Source organism: Marmota flaviventris, chromosome 8 (assembly GCF_047511675.1).
Source record: "Marmota flaviventris isolate mMarFla1 chromosome 8, mMarFla1.hap1, whole genome shotgun sequence".
Lineage (NCBI taxonomy): Eukaryota > Metazoa > Chordata > Mammalia > Rodentia > Sciuridae > Marmota > Marmota flaviventris.
Window position 1 is genome coordinate 78,724,289 of NC_092505.1, and position 17,374 is coordinate 78,741,662.

The following is a 17,374-nucleotide window of genomic DNA, read 5'->3' on the forward strand; positions in this document are numbered from 1 at the left end:
AGTTTTGGGCATTAAATCACGAATCATAATTTTAATTTTATAAAGAAAGAAGTGTCAGGTATCTATATCTTTAATTTATATCTTAGTAAATTGTGGTGTACTACAGTGGGCCTGAAAATACATATCCAAAGCAAACCTGAGTCTGCTTTGAATTATACTCTATTTGGGTGGATTGCAAGCATCCCAGTTTAAGGGTATTATAACATATCTCATTTTCTTTTTTTATTGCTTTATTTGTTCTAATTAGTTATACATAACAGTAGAATGCATTTTGACACGTCATACATAAATGGAGTATAACTTGTTATTCTTCTTGTACATGATGTAGAATCACACCAGTCATGTAATCATATACATACATAGAGTATTAATGTCCAATTTATGCTATTGTCCTTCCTACTCCTATACCCCTTCCCCTCCTTTCACTCCCCTCTACCTAATCCAAAGTATCTCTATTTTTCACTAGCCTCCCATTATTGTGAATTAGCATCCGCACATCAGAGAAAACATTTGGCCTTTGATTCTTTGGGATTGGCTTATTTTGCTTAGCAGTGGGCTCAGGAACTGAACAGACACTTCACAGAATAGACACAATTTATCAATGAATATATGAAAAAAATGTTCAACATTTCTAGTAATTAGAGAAATTCAAATCAAAACTACTCTAAGATTTATATCACTTCAGTCAGAATGGCAATTATCAAGAATACAAGCAACAATAAATGTTGGCGAGGATGTGGGGAAAAAGGTACATTCATTTGTTACTAGTGGGACTGCAAATTGGTGCAGCCATTATGGAAAGCAGTATAGAAATTCCTCAGAAAACTTGGAATGGAACCACCATTTGACCCAGCTATCCCACTCCTTGGTTTATAACTAAAGGACTTAAAAACAGCATAGTACAGTCATGCAGCCACATCAATGTTCATAGCAGCTCAACCCACAATAGCCAAAGTATGGAATCAACCTAGATGCCCTTCAACAGAACAATGGATAAAGGAAATGTGGTATATATACTCAATGGAATATTACTCAGCCTTAAAGAAGAATGCAATTATGACATCTCATTCTCCATACAATAAAAAATATAGGTTGAGTCTGCTTTCCAGAGGACCTGATCTTTCCTAGTTGCGGAGAGCAAGAGGATCATCCCGGACCTCCCCAATGAAACTCACATTATCTTCATCCTTAGGTGAAACCTGCTACAAAGGGGACTTTATATATAGTTGTTTGCATTCAGTGCATGGCAACGGAAACCCCATTTTTTTTTGTGTGTGTAGACAGTACATACTTCTGAAAGCTATTATTAGGGACACCTGCTCTTTTGCTATTAGGGGATACTAGAAGAAACATTCTTCCAGAATATTGAGAATATTTGGGAACATAGATTTGGGGATAAACACATGAAAACTTCAAGTCAGAGAAAAATCCCAATTCTTCAGTCTTATTTGCACAAAGGTTAATGTTAATGACATTTGGTTAACCACTGCTTCATGAAATCTTCCTTTAAATGAAATTACATTGTTTCATAGGACTCTATCACTAATTTTCTCTACCTCACCTTTTCCAATACTCAAATAAACTTTCTCTAAGAAATGAGGATAATTTAATATAATGCCTAGACAAAGCTGTTTTATGCTGGGAAAATAACACAGAAAGTCCTAAATGAAAACCGAATGGGGCTCCTTTCAAATATCCCAATATGTTGGGATTTTAATTTTCAATAAGATTATCCTGAGAAGTAAATACAATTTCAAATAGCCACTCTGAGTATCCTAAAATGCTCAAAGACATCTTGGCATTGCCCATAGAAAATTGATTTTGTGGTTTATTCAAATAACTATACATGAGGAGAAAATAGCTCAGTAAATGAGTGGAAACCAATTTCCTAACATTTCTCATTTGCCTAATTGCTTTCCCAAGGAATAAATATAAACAATCCAATAGAAAGTTCATGAAAGACACAAAACATGTCATGGCTACAGTGCTTCCTCCAGTCTTCCATAACCTTACAGTTTCTATTTTGAACCTCTCACATACACTGCTCCATCATTATTGAAACACAGTAGTCACCATTCCCAATCATTTTCTCCTTCTCCTACTCTTTCTTCTATATCTTCCTCCTCCTCTTCCTCCTTTTCCTCCTCCTTCTACTCTCCTCCACTGCTTTCCTTTTTCAACAACACAATATTAAGCATTTTCTGGGCTTAGGGTACTGTGGGTTCAAAGGTACCTTGTAAACAGTGCACTGAAAGAATAAAGTCACTTTTAGAAATTAGAATGGATTGCAGAGAGTCTGAGAGGAGAATGGATAGTGAAGGAATGTTCAAGAAACAATGAATGCATCAGTGTGGTGGTGTGAAAAGAAGCAGTGGAAGTGAAGAGCCAGAGGTAGGTACTGTCCACATTGTGAGATCCCATATGTCCTGGTTTTGGAATGCATTTTGTATGCAACGGAGAGCTATCAACCATGTGCAAATGACTAATTTGAGTTATCAAATCACAACATGTGCAAATGACTAATTTGGGAAGACAAATATATTTATTAAATTATAGGTTCAGGTGGTCTAACAGAGACCAAAAATGAAAGTGACTAAAATAAGATTTAGTTTATTCCTCAGGCTATTAACAGTCAAGGCTTCAGCAGTTCAGACTGGTAGGTTGGTTCCACATAGTTGGGGCTCCAGGATCCTTCTAGTTTGTTGCGTCACTATCACTAGGGCTTGTCCTTGTCCACATGGTTCATGACAGCTTTCCTCTATTTGTACATATCTGCTACAGGAAAGGTGAAGGGGGAGAGCAGGGGCTCGGCTAAAATACTGGGGTTCTTTTATCATAAAAAGAATTCTGGGGAATGAGTGTGTTATGGTTTAGGTAGAAGGTGTCCCCCAAAACTCACAAGTGAGACAATGTAAGACTGCACAGAGGTGAAGTGATTAGATGCTGAGAGGTAATACCTGACCAGTGGGCTGGTCCACTGATGTGAACTAACTGGGTGGTAATTTCAGGCAAGTAGAGTAATTGCAGGAAGGAAGTAGGTCAGTGGGGGGTATGTTTCATCATTTATATTTTGTCCCTGACGAACAGAGCTCTCTCTCTGCTTCCTGGTTGTCATGTCCTGCATTGCTGTCCTCTGCCACGCCCTTCTGCCATGATATTCTGCCTCACCTTGGGCTCAGAGCTGAGTCAGCTAACCATGAACTGAACCTCTGAAATTATGAACCAAAATGAACTTTCCCTCCCCTAAATTGTTCTTGTCAGGTATTTTGGTCACAGCAACAAAAGCTGATTAAGACAAATGTCAACATGATTGACCTGGAGGCAGCAGTGTGCAGTGTGTATGTATAGAATAGGGTATCTGACTTTGTCCCTTTATGTCTCCTAACTATTCTAACACTGCCATACCCATGCAGGATCAGATCTGCATGTTCCTTGGCCCCATTGGTGGAAACTAGACAATATCTCAGAGAGATTCTGGCTACAAGGAACTAGATGATGGTGCCAAGGGAGTTGGGTTTTAGTAACAACTTTCCATCTTGTGTGACTTTGCACAGGCTACCTTTACTTATGATATCTTAGTTTTATTGCTATTTTGAGGTTAGAAGTACTTTCTCTTCTTGTCACAGTGTAAACCATAAGACTTAAAAGACAAAAGTCATTCTTATTGCTTTGCTGTTAGTATAGGATATAGACATACATATATCTCTCCATATATCTCTGTATATACGTAGAGGTTCTTGTGTGTATACAGATAAAAATAGAAGCATCATATAACCAGAGAGTTCCAACGCATCTTGGTTAAGTTGTTTTTTTTTTAATTGGTAAGTTTTGCCTTAAAACATCACACCCAAATGGTTTTAAAGAAATTATTTCTGTTTTTTTTTTAAATGGAGGTTGTCAAGATTTTCTCCATCTCATTATTCTTTATTAACTCTCTATAGTAGACTGACTACACAGCTGTAAGTGAAAGTGTAGTTTAATATAAAACTTGCATTGTTTCTCGTTATCAGGAAGAAATATAAGTGTATCTATTTTGAAAAATGCTTAACAGTTGTATCTTTATTCTCTCTTACATCATGTTTTTCTGAAATTCTCCTGTCATATAGACAAAACCATGGAGGTTTTTGCCTTGGGAGTGAGTCTTAAAGATGACATTTGAGTCAATAGTAATAGAATGGTCTTGAAATTAGTTCCCTTGAAAAGGAAAAATGATATATTTCTTAATATGAATGTCAAAACATAAGTCTGGCCAATTTCCTTCAGAGTTTTATTGTAAGTCATTGTATAAAGTATTAGAGTCTGTTTTAAAGAAAGTTCTTATTAGGGTACTAAGGTATTTGTTTTTGTTTGTTTTCTCATTGAGAAAGTAAGGTAGGGGGAAGAGAAGCAAGAAGTCAGATGTTATTGTCCTAGTTTTCTTCTTTTGGCCAAAGCTCCAAGAAGTGGGACTGGGAGGCAGAAATACCCACATAGTTTTGGAAAATTCTCAGTGCTCTTCACTTTGCAGACAGGGAATCCAGACTTCAGATCATCAGAGAATTTGTTTCTTTCGGCATGTGTTGGGGCAACATGGTGCCAAATAGCTGAGTATTTTCAACAGCTCCATGTCAAGGTAGATGGGACAGATCTGTTCTGCTGGTAACCTGAAGGCTGAATGTGGCTTTTAGGAGAATAATACACTACTGTACATTTTTGGAAAGAGAAATCTAAGTATTAAATTTTGAAAAGGAATAAGCAGAAGTTGTTAAGTTGGCCCCATGCCAAGGATTAGTTTCTTCTCAACAGATACCATGAAAGAAGTCCAAAGGGCAAGGCCAGATCAACTGTCCTGTGGTAGAGAGGAAATAAAACAGAAAAGGAAGACAGGAAATTCATCACACCAGTCACCATCTTTGGAAGGTGGAGCAGTAGGGGGATACTCTAGAGAAGTGAGAACCTATAAACTATAGTTGACTGAGTTGACTGGAAGGAAGTAATGAAGTAGTGAATCGGGAGGAGAGGATTTATTCCCCCCAACCCTTTGCCCTTTTGTAATAGGGATTCCTGGTTCAATCCCAGTACAAAAAACAAAAACAAAAACAGACAAACAAATAGACACTGTTGTAGACAATGATAAAAGGAATAGAATATGTCTGGATTGATATGTAAACATTTTAGTCTTACTACAAGTACTCAAAAATATCTACTACTCTCCCAGAATGAATAGTGATATTTATTAATGCTTAAAGTGAATTCCATTTTGGTCAGAAGATACATAATAAGATATTCTATTTTATAAAAATGAAGCCATTGATTCCAGAGCTTTCATTGCTTTTGGATTTTCCCATGATGAGGTGAAATTCCTCCTACCAAGAGAAGGGTGGAGAAATTTAAGCCCTTCGAGAGAAATCCAAGTGGGCTTCATGAGCACTTGTCAAAGAACTTGGAAGCTCCACAGGAGGTCAGTGGGCTTCCTGTGCAAGGAACAGGATGGAGGTAGAAAACACCTATTGCCAACCAAAAGTAGGGCCTGGAGCCAGAGCCAGGGCACCCGCTTCATTTGCTTTTGTGCCTGCTGTTTGGCTTGGCAAACGCAGGCTCCTTTGCAGGAGGGAAAATGTTTCTACACTGGTCTGCAGACCAAGAGGATGTGGAGTCAAAAGAAAGGAGGATTGAGTTGCTCTAACTAAATAGGTTTGGTTCATTTCCCTGGGACCTCCCCAAACACACTGATATTTTTATGAGAATGAAATGAAGGCAGCGATGACAAAGAAGACACTGTAGCCATTGCCTGAATCACCACTTTGTGTGATATTCACTTGTTAAGACTTCTGACAGGAGGAAGAAAAATTCTAAATATGTCATCTAATTTATCCTCCTGGTAGTACAGGACCACCACTTACTATTAAAGCTCAGGGTACAGACTTTACATTTTCTAAGTTAGGAGAGAAAAATAACTCCAGGTGACTCAAAGGAGACATTTCAGAGAGAAGAGTCACTGCTGGCTAACCTTGTCCTATAAATTTAATGTACACGTGAAGGAGCTCATAGTCTAAAGAGATGATCAGGGAACATCCATTTATAATGTGATAAGTATTTTGGTATTTTATGTATTACACAGTGGTTCCAAACACCATTGTTGTGACAAGTACTGAGGTAGTAGGTGCTAGGTTTATCTAAGAGATTGCTGGGGTGATGAATTTGAATGATTCATTTCTGTGAACGAAGTGTCAAGGGAAGGGCTAACTGAACCATAAAGGAAGGTGAAGAGTGATGGCTGGGGTTATGGGTTGGGGAATCAGAAAAGTCTTCATAAAGGTGGTGGTATGTGTAAGAATCTCTTATACAATGCCACATGAAATCATCCATGACATAGCAGGTGTTCGATAAGTAGACCATCTTGGGGTTGTTCTTAAAACAACTACAACAACAACAACAAATCAAGTGAATTAAATAACAGGGAGAAGTTTCATCAAGAGTAGTTTCTGGGCTGGGGATATAGCTCAGTAGGTACAGTGCTTGCCTCACATGTACAAAGCCCTGGGTCCAATCCCCAGCAACACACACACACACACACACACACACACACATACAAAAAAAAGGAGTAGTTTCCCCTTACCTGTGGTTTCACATTACATTGTTTAGTTATCTTGTGGTCCAAAAATATTAAAAGAAAAATTCCAGAAATAATTAATAAGTTTTAAATTGTACTCTGTTCTGATGAATTATTTTGGTCTGTTTGCCTAGGATGTGAATTATCCTTTGATGGGCATATCTACATTGTATACACACCTGCCCGTTAGTCATTTACTTATCATCTCTGTTATCAGATTGACTGTTGTGATATTGAGGTGCCCCTTTCTGTTCAAGTACCCCTTATTTTACTGAGCAATGGCCCTGAAGTGCCATTATAATGTAACATATGTGGGGTCTGTATTAGCTATTGGTATTTTGGTTAGGATTTGAAATATCCCCCCCAAAAGCTCGTCTGTTGAATGCCTGGTCCCCAACACAGCCAGGTTCAAAGGCAGGGCTTTTATGCAATGTTTGGATCATGAGGGTTGTAGCCTCATGGGTGGATTAATGACAGCTGAATGGACTACTGGCAGGTTGGTTCTAGTTGGAGGAAGTAGGTCCCTGAGGGGGTGTCCTGGAAGGGTTTATGGTTTCCCTGCCTCCCCACTCCCACTTTCCAGCTGCCCTGAGATAATCAGTTATCCTCCATCATGCCCTTCACCATGTTTCTGCCTTGGGGCTGGCCAAACTTGGACTGCATCCTCTGAAATGAGTCTTTCCTCCTTTAAGTTTTTCTTGTCAAGTATTTTGGTCACAACAATGAGAAGCTGACTAACACATGTAGTTTCAGGAATTCACTGAAGTTCTTGAAATTATTCACTGAAGATAAGGTAGGACTACTGTATGTTCCTTAAGACAGTCTAAAATGAGGAAATCAAACCAAATTTTAGTGGCTTATTTAATCACTGATGGGATGAAATCAGCTGTACCATGTTATAATGTGCTTTTTGACTTGGGGATGATCATTCTCAAAGCCAGGTCCTGTGGGAACAAAGGAAAGGAAAGTAGAGTTCATCAGAGATGTTTTCTAACTAGTTCATCTTTTTGTACCCTTTATTTCTTGGGTCTTTCTTCTCTTTTTTCGACCGTTAGGATATATATCTGGTGCTCACCCATTCTCTATCCTTCCTGAGTATGATAGAAAATGATTGTCAGTTAACTTTAAAAATTGTGGTTCACCTCTTTTTGTCTTTTAAAAAAATTCTGGAAGAAAGATGATGCTTAACCAAAACAAATGATAAAATTTCTGATATGAAGACACTTGGATGGTGTGTATATATATATATATATATATATATATATATATATATATATATGGTTTTTAAAAGTATCCTTCCAAATAGTTTTAAAAGTATCCTTCCAAACCATTCAAGGATATGCCAACTACTTTTCTTGCCTGGGCAACCAACTTTGATTATAGCCTTCCCAGAAATGTTCCCCTGAAGAAGTGCTAGGAGATTTAGTTGAAGATAGAATTTATATGCCTACAGACCCCTAGCTTAGTCATGGTATTAGGTATAATTTAAAAACTCTTTTTTCCAGAGGGTTGGGGTTGTGTGGCTCAGTGGCAGAGTGCTCGCCCGGCACACATGAGGCAGTGGGTTCAATCCTCAGCACCACATAAAAATAAATAAACAAAATAAAGATATTGTGTCCACGTATAACTAAACAACAACAACAACAACAACTCTTTTCCAGAGCTGGTGGTAGGCTACTTGGAAGGCTGTTGTAGATAGCCCTGGATTTCAGGGCCAGCCGGGGCAACATATGGAGTAGACTCTCTTACAAGAAACAAACAAACAAATAAGCAAACAAACACTCCTGAAGGGATTCTATTACTTGAGACAGACTGATGTACACCTTTTACAATTTCATTCCCAGTGTGGTCTTGAGATGTGAGGGGAAAGCAAGTGATAGGAAAAAAGCATATGTATGTTTACATATACCTATATCCATATTTGGATATGTATGCAAGTATGGATATGCATATACATGTGTGTTGTATCATATAATGTGCTAAATGATGTTGATTGTGTTATTCAGAACCACAGAGAATGTCTGAAAAATGTGAATTCATTTCATCCTTATCTTCTCTGTGTCTGGTACTGTTGTTTCCCACCCTCAGGGCATATGAACTTCTCAGCTTCTGAATTATTTGTTTATTTTTAGCCAGTTAATCAGTTGGGCTCTATGAACCTAGAGTAATCTGATATTGGGATGATTTCCTGGCAGGACTTAGTGTAGATTCTTTTGTGAGAGGGCACATAATTAATTTTTATTTACAAGATTTTGTTAGTTTTTAATTTTCCTACCATGTACTTGTGTACTTGTTCTTGCTTAGTTGTAGCCCTGAACATTTTTTGTTATTTCTGTTAATTATCTTGTATTATATACACTATTACACTATGTCAGAAAATTCTTACCCATTTAATTCTCCACTGATTATTCAGGAAAATTATTACTAAGCTGATCAATAATGATTTCAGCTAGCCAGTACTCTTTTCCCATTTCCACATATTAATTTGTTTTCTTTTTAAAAATTTCACCAATGCCCTAGACAGCTCCTACTATAGCTAATAAAAAATTCTTGCCTTAAATTTAATATCGCTTATTACTTTCACTTCAATTGCTATGGTTTCTTAAAAATGTCAAGTGGAAGAAACAATGTAAAAAATTTTAATATCTGCAACTCATAAAATCATAAAATCTAATTTTCACTTTGACACAAAATTCAAAAACATCTCTAACTGTCCAAATGCAACTTCTTGGAAACATTTCTAAATTGATTCCAAATATTCTTTTGTAGCTATGGGTTCCATTTCCTTCCACATATTTTTCAGTTTCACTCACCCCCCACAAGTTTCAGAGAAGTGAGAGTTCAAATGAGTACTGTATCATCATAGAACCTCATACTCATTGGTTGGATGAGACTGTCAAAATTGTTTTATTTATCTAGGCTTTGCATTTTTAAGTCTCCTCTATATGCATACTTTCCAAGAGATAATCTGGCTTATACTTGATTTCCTCCTAAGAGAGGAGAACTGGTCAATTCAAAACAATACATTCTATTTCAGAAGTTTTCTCCTCCCAGGGCCTTTTCCTCTTGATTTTTAGTTCTGGGGTTATCTTGGAGTTATAATGCCTTGACATTATCTGGAACAAGTCTGTGTAATCAGTTTACAGACAAACTCTTCACTGCTTTATCTCAGCCATTGTGGACCCCAATGTCATCTTAGCTTTCCTCGCAGATTCATCATTTCTCATTTCTTTGGTCATTGCTTACACTATATAGCCAACAACTGCTCTCAGAGGATGCTCAGTTTGCAAACTTCCTAGAATGTTGTGCCCCAAATTGAACACATATCTCCAGGTAAAGCCAAATACAGCTATCATCCTCCTTCAATCTATTTTGATACTCTGTCACCAACATATCCCAAGACTGCATACTAAGAGTTTTGGACATTGTATTTCATGGTTAGCTTCTATCAGGTTTATTGTTGACTTAAAACATGTCATGGTTTTACCTCTTTATGCCCTGTGTCCTTTACTACCCAGAACTCAAAATGTTTTTGAACTTCAGTTCTGAACTTTAAATTATCTCCTTAAAAATCTCCTCTTACTGTTCAGCCTGGTTTGGCAAGATGTTTTTAGTCTTTATTGTGTCTTAAATCATTCATGATCATTTCCAGCTTTCCATCATTTATAATCATTTTGGTATAACTCTTGTATTTTTATGTGAATCATTGATAAAATTATTTGGTGTGAAAGAAGTAAGGCAACTTCTATCTAAGCTACCACCAATTCACAAATAAGTACCTATTGCATATCAAATCTTTTTTTTTTTTGAAAATTAAAAATGCAACTATTTGGTTGTTTCACTCTATTTCTCCATATTATCAACTAAGCTATTGAGAGAGACTTTGTATAATGCAGAAATCACGTTTTGAATCTGCTACTTTTTTTGGCCTGCCAAAAGTAGGAAAAATAGGTTTGTATGATGTAACTTATTAGTGAACTCCTGCTAACTCCTAGTAGAAACATTAACTGTCTGTGTTCTCACACGTCCCTCTCCTGGAGTCTTCCTGGCATTACTGTCCTTTGGTGTATGCTATTTCCATCTCCTCTGCTTTGGAACAAGATAGATATTTGGGGATCTGTAATGCTCCGGCTCCTTTTATGTTTCCCATTTTCTCACTTTCATATTTCTCTCAGCCACAGGAGATGTACTTCTCCCTGACGGAATAATGGAGCTTGTTTAGAGAACATTCAAATTTTAATAAATTTAATAAATTCAATCCTCTCTTGTTAGAATGAATACTCTAACAATATTTATTCTGGGGTAAAATGTTTGGCATAGAAGAAGGAATAAAATAAGAGGTGTGGGCTTTTCACCATTTTTCTATCATCCATCATTTGTGGGCTTCAAAAGTCACCCTAAGGCTCTTTCACATTCACTGCTAGGAGAATGAGAAGACCAACTGGGAGGAAATATTTTTGAAATCACATATATAATAAAAAATATATCCAGAAGATAAAAAATAAGGGAAAGGTAATAATAAACAACCTAACTTCAAAAATAGGCAAAATATCTGAACAGACACTGCCAAAGAAATACAAATAAGCCTATGAAATGAGGCTTTATCATGAGTCATTAAGAAAAGGCAAATGAGAGCTACATAAGATAATCAGTGCACACTCATTAGAAGTACTTAAAGAAAGAACGGACTGTTCCAAATGTTGGTAAGGATGTAGAGACACCTGAATTCTCATATATTGCTAGTGACAGTGTCAAATGGTTTGGGCACACTGGAAACAAATTAGCAATTTCTTATAAAGTAAACACATACTCTGCACACCAAACTAGCAATCTTACTTTATAAGCATTTACTCTACAAAAATGAAAATGTACATTCACATAAAAAGCCTGAACAGGGATGTTCATAGTAGCTTTATTTGTAATTTCAACAACTGAAAACAGCCCTAAATGTCTCTCACACGTGGAATGGCCATATAGAATACAACACAGCTATAACAAAGAACAAACTAAGGATAGATGCAACAGCATGAATGACTCTCAGAGGAACTCTGCTAGTGAGAGAAAGCAGGTTTAAGAGGGAGAATACTATATAATTTAGTGTATGTGATATTTGTTCAAAGAAAACCTGTAGGTACAGAGAATAGGTAGGTGGTTGCCAGGGCCTGAGCAGAGAGGGATGGATTGGCTAAAGAGGTTATGAGGGAATCATTTTTTTCCCTGATGATGAAACTGTTCTATACCTTGATTGTAGTAGTAGCTATGCATGATCACTATCATGACTATTTGGCTATTGTCAAATCATAACTATATACTAACAAGAGTGAATTAAATTGAATATACATTAAATCTTTTTTTTTTTTTTTGTACTGGGGATTGAACTCAGGGGAACTCAACCTCTGAGCCACATCCCTAGCCCTATTTTGTATTTTATTTAGATACAGGGTCTTACTGAGTTGCTTAGAACCTTACTTTTGCTGAGGCTGGCTTTGAACTTGCAATCCTCTTACCTGGGCCTTTGCAATTTCTGGGATTATAGGTATACACCACTGCCCCTGGCTATTAAATCTTAATTTTAAAAGGATGTAGCTTATTTATATTTTTGTTGTTTTCCAAATGTATTTTGTTTTCTTGAAAAACAAAGCCATTTTAACTTTTCTAAGTCTGAGTCTCAGCCAAAAAGATTTCTAATAATAACTGGATGAAATTTCCAGACAGCTTAGTTTGTTCAGGCTGCTGTAACAAAATTCTCATAGCCTACATGACTTAGAAACAACAGACATCTATTTCTCACAGTGCTGAAGGGTGGGATATCCAAGCAAAAGGTCTGGTTTCTGGTGAGGGCCTTCTTAAAAGAGGGCCACCTTCTCTGTATTTTCACATCTTAGGAAGATTGAGGGATTGATATCTTTGAGGTCTATATTATAAGAGGACTCATTGCATTCATGCAGCCTCTGTCCTCATGACCTAATCACCACCAAGGGTCCTACCTCCTCATACCGGCCCCATGGGAATTAGGATTTCAGTGTATGAGTTTTCTGGGGGACATACACATCCAGTCCTTTTCACAGACTTGTCTTTCTGATCTCTTTCTCCTAGCTTCTCTCTCAAGGACTTTTCTCTCTTCATAGAGTAGAACTGATTGTAACTTTTAGGATTACAGTCACCTATTTAGTATGTCTCAAAGTCTTTATTGGTTTTTCCATACATCAATATAGCACAAATCCAATGGCTAGAACCTTTGTGTGATCTCTTTTTTTTAATCACATATCCTTGAACCCTAGCCTCAGTTTAAAGTTTGGAGAGGACTTAGTAATGATGAAATGCACACAAATTAAATATGTCTGGTATGACCACATTTTCCTGGTACTTTATAGAATCATGAGGTTTTAAAAACCACCAGTCCAGATCAGATTTTCCTTGTTTGTTGATGAATATGGAATGTGGGGTGGAATCACAGGATCACAGAATGTTCAAGCTGGAAGACTTTTAGAGTTCATCTAGTCCAATTCTTTATTTTACAGAATCAAAAGCTTCATTGCCTGTTGGCCATTATCTGGTAACTTCAGGCACTCTCTGATCTTACATTCCTTGGGCTCCATCCAGACCCAGGTCTAAGATATGCTGTGCTCCTAGAGAAATGCATTCCACTTGGATAAAGCAAAACAAAACAAAAGTCCAGCCACCTATTCTACTCACAGACAGGAGTATAAATATGCAGTTCCAAGGGTGCATCAGCAATCAGCTATGCTGTGGTTCAGTAAAATGAGACTTATTTAAACAGCCCTTGGGTTTTCCTCTAAGGTCATGCAGTATTTGGGTTCCCTCAAGGTTTCTGGCAGTCTAGTAGTAAGGACTTTTGATGATCTATTTTATTTTATTTATTTATGGACATTTAACTGTAGTTCAGGCTGAAGTCTTATTCTTTTTAAACACACCTCCCTTCAAGGCCGCTTTACCTCATTTGTCCTTAGAACATTGCTGTGAAGGAAGTTCAGGGCTTTCTCAAAAAGGAAAACGTGAGTTTAGGTTTTCTGCTGCCACTGGCTTCTCAAGAATAAAATCACAAGAATAAAGTTTGTGGCAAAACTGAAGAACTGCAGGACTGGCATTCTCACTCCTGAGGGTGGGTGGGGATACTTGAGATTCAGTCTCAGCTGGAGGAAAACAAGGTTACCCGGCTTAGCTGTTCATTTCCCTTCCTTTCAATGAGGCTAACGGTAGAAGTTTCTAGGCCCTCGGTTTATTTGTCCTTTTGATTAATTTCATTGCAATGGAATCTCTTAAGCATGAAATGTTCACTTTTTATCTACACATATCTCTTAAAAGAGTCAAATATGGAATTTGGTCCAGTTTGTCTCCCTCCCCGCACCCTCCCCCTGTCCCCGAATTTGGGGACCAGTGAAGTCACTGTCTTTGTGGCACAGATCTCTCTTTGAATTGGCCAAAGCTCAGGGGCTTGGGACTTCTCTGGTTCTTGAGAAAATATTGTGTTTTGTGTCACTTTCTCTAAAATCTTTGTCTCCAGGGTATAGGGAAGAGCTAAATTATTAAAGTGATTGAGGTTCACAGTTCTCTTCCCTCCCTCCCTGCCTTCCCACCCCCTCCTTGCCTTCTTTTAAAAGTGTGAATGTACTCCTTGTTTGGACTAGGAAAGTTCTCATTAGAACACGGATGCTGGGAGAAATACAAATCCTTAGATGTGGCCTCCTGTTCCTAGTTCTTCCAAAGGAACTGTTTAATCTGATAAGTAAATGTGAGGAGAGGGACTCCTGTAGATTTTAACATCATCTAGAGACAGCAAATCTACAATTGCTCTCTAACCAACAGAGGGTCTCCAAGGACAAATCCAGGGAACCTCCTTTGCCTAGCCTGGCTCTGAGCCTATTTGTATCTTGTTCCAGACCAGTGAAACTTAGACCTGATTTTGGGCTCCTGTGGCTTTTTGGGCTCACTCAGGCCTCTAATGTCTGTATTCCACATCCCATTATCCTGGGCCTCACTCGGCATCAGCAGTTCTGGTTAACATTGCTTGGGAATAAGCTTCCCAAGTCACAAAACGGGATGAACTTCCATTAAGGGAACAGGATTTTGCAATATTGGGCCAATTCCCAAAACCACTTGGAAGATATGTTGACTCATCCTTAGGAAAAACAAAAGTAGAACAAGAATTTGTTTATTAAACATTGAAATTATTAGAATGTTAAAGAGTAGCTACTCATTAATATGTTCACCTCCCTCTCAACCTCTTCAAAAAGAGTGATATTTATATCCTGGCAGGATTTGCTTGGATGTAAGGAACTCTATCTAATGAAAATCCCATACTGCAGGCTGAGCTGGAGGATCATTGTGAGTGGCTCAGACCCAGCCCTTCAAGGCAGGGGACGGACACCATGGTGCTTGGTTTGCGGTAGAATATCTGGAAAAAGCATTGGTTACATTTTTGTAACCCTTGGCTAATGAGTCCCAGTCGGCAGGGCCTGAATTGAACACCACACAGGCAGCAGACCATCAGCTTGCTTCTTGTGAGTGTAAAGATGTCATGGAATCAGGTCTTGTCTTTTCATGTAACCTGGCAGCTAATTTCCCCCTTAATTAGTTACAACACTGCTTACGCAAAACAAAGGATTTGGTTATTTTCTTAAGAAAACTTGTACTGGAATCCTAAGTATGCAATTATTTTCTAAGTATGTAATATTTTCTTTAGAAAACAAGCTTGAAGGTCAGGGATTTTTGGGTGGACTTTTACCTGTGTTCTCAGCATTCCTTGATGGAAAGTGTGATGACACAAGATGTTCTCTGTGTCCGGTCCTGCCCTTATTTTCGAATAATTAACAGTTATTTGATATTTTGAAGTTTGCAGAGTTTGGATATGTAGAACCTGAAGTGGAAGTCTTTACTAGGATTAGAGAATAAAGAAGAATTATAAAGAGAACTTATGGAAATGCCTGTTTGAAAGGGTTTTGGGGAGTCCAGCATTTCTCATATTGTGTAGAATAGAATACTAGTTCTAGGAAAATAGGATTCCAAAATCCAATAAGTTTGGGAAACACAGAATGTGATTTCTCCTCCTAGATATCCACGTTCATATTAGCATTTCATTATGGTTTGCACATAAAGTGTTTCTCCAAAGCTCCTGTGTTAATACAGGAATGCTCAAAGGTGAGTTGATTATGAGAGCTGTGATTTAATTAATCCATCTTAATTTGAAAGGACTACCATGAAGGTGGTAACTTTAGGTCAGTAGGGCATGGCTGGAGGAGGCAGGCCCTGGAGGGGTTCATCTTCCTTGTGTTTTCTGGCTGCTTTGATGTAAGCAGCACTCTTCTGCCACACCTTTCCACCATGTTGTTCTGCCTCACCTCAGGCTCAGAGGAATGGAGTCAGCAGAGCGTGGACTGAACTCTGAAGTTGTGAGCCCCAAATAAGCTTGTCCTCCTCTACATTGTTCTTCTCAGGTATTTGTTCAGAGAAATGAAAAGCTAACACGTATATTGGAGGTTCTGGGAAGTCTAAAAATGGAAAGAAAAAGGTTTGTTTTAATTTAGCATTTTCCCTTTTTTATTTATGCAATATTATACCTCTTCTTTTAAAAAATGTTATCCTTTTTTACTTACACTTTTTTTTAAAGCTACAGCTGATTGGTGGCAAATCCTGTGTCTCCTAATTCTTGAGCTCCGGGTCAATACATAACTTTCTAAGGTTTGTGAAGTGCTCCCTCTGTGACTCATAAGTGGGGACTTGCAGAGCTGTGGCCAGGCCATGGTTTTGGTGAGTTAAATCATTCTCTTGAATCTAGAGATCTTTCCCCAGACCTAGAAGGAAGCAACAACAGCCTGTGTTTGGCTCACAGAAGGACCTGTTGAAGACTTCAGTGTGTTTGAGCTCCTGCATCTGAGGGAGGGTTGTTCTGCTGCCACAGGTGAGTAGCTATCAGGTTTCATTCAAGGCCAACTCAGGGCAACTCAGGGAAGAGGTAAAACATGCCTTCAGAACACTGCATCCCTTTTTCATTTTATTTTTAAATCCATGATATAATTATATCCTCTTCTTCAGACCCCTAGTACTTTTAAAATACATTTTCTGCTCTGAGAGTGTTTACAATAAAGTGTAAATGACTGAGGACTATAATTAAGGTGTTTTGTATTGCATAGGGATTTACATTTTACCCCAAACTCTATCCTAAAAACCATCAAACTCCAAGAGTACATCTTGAGGTAAATGAAGTGAGAGGAAGAGCATTTATAGAAGTGTATATAGAATCTGAAACCATGTCAGACTGATATATATCTATTTCATGTTTGAATAAGAATAGTCTGGGGTCCCCAAATACACATGTCTAGTTCAACCCAATGTAGTACACATGTCTTGACACCTTAATATTTCTTATCAGGCATCTCTTTTTACAGGATGGGTCAGCTTGGTGAATCTCTAGGGAGCCATATGATTTGCTTCTTCACAAAGCATCTCTGCTTTCACTGCTCAAGGAAATGGGAGGGCTTGCTCAGTGCCACTCAGTCCTGCACTCACTAATTCCTTCATAGGGATCAGCTGTCATGTACCAGATCCAGGAAAACAGAGATACCTAAGTAATGACTTTTACTCTCAAACAATTTCCCTACAAGAGGGTACATTCATAGACTCATGTAAATAAATAGTGATGGTTTGATAATTTCTTCGATGAATATAAATGCCAGCAATATGGGAGTAGATTTTTCCATCAAGGTGTCTTTGAATTGCTTTTACAAAGTCAGTTCTATCTGATAAGTACCTCTCTAGAACTCA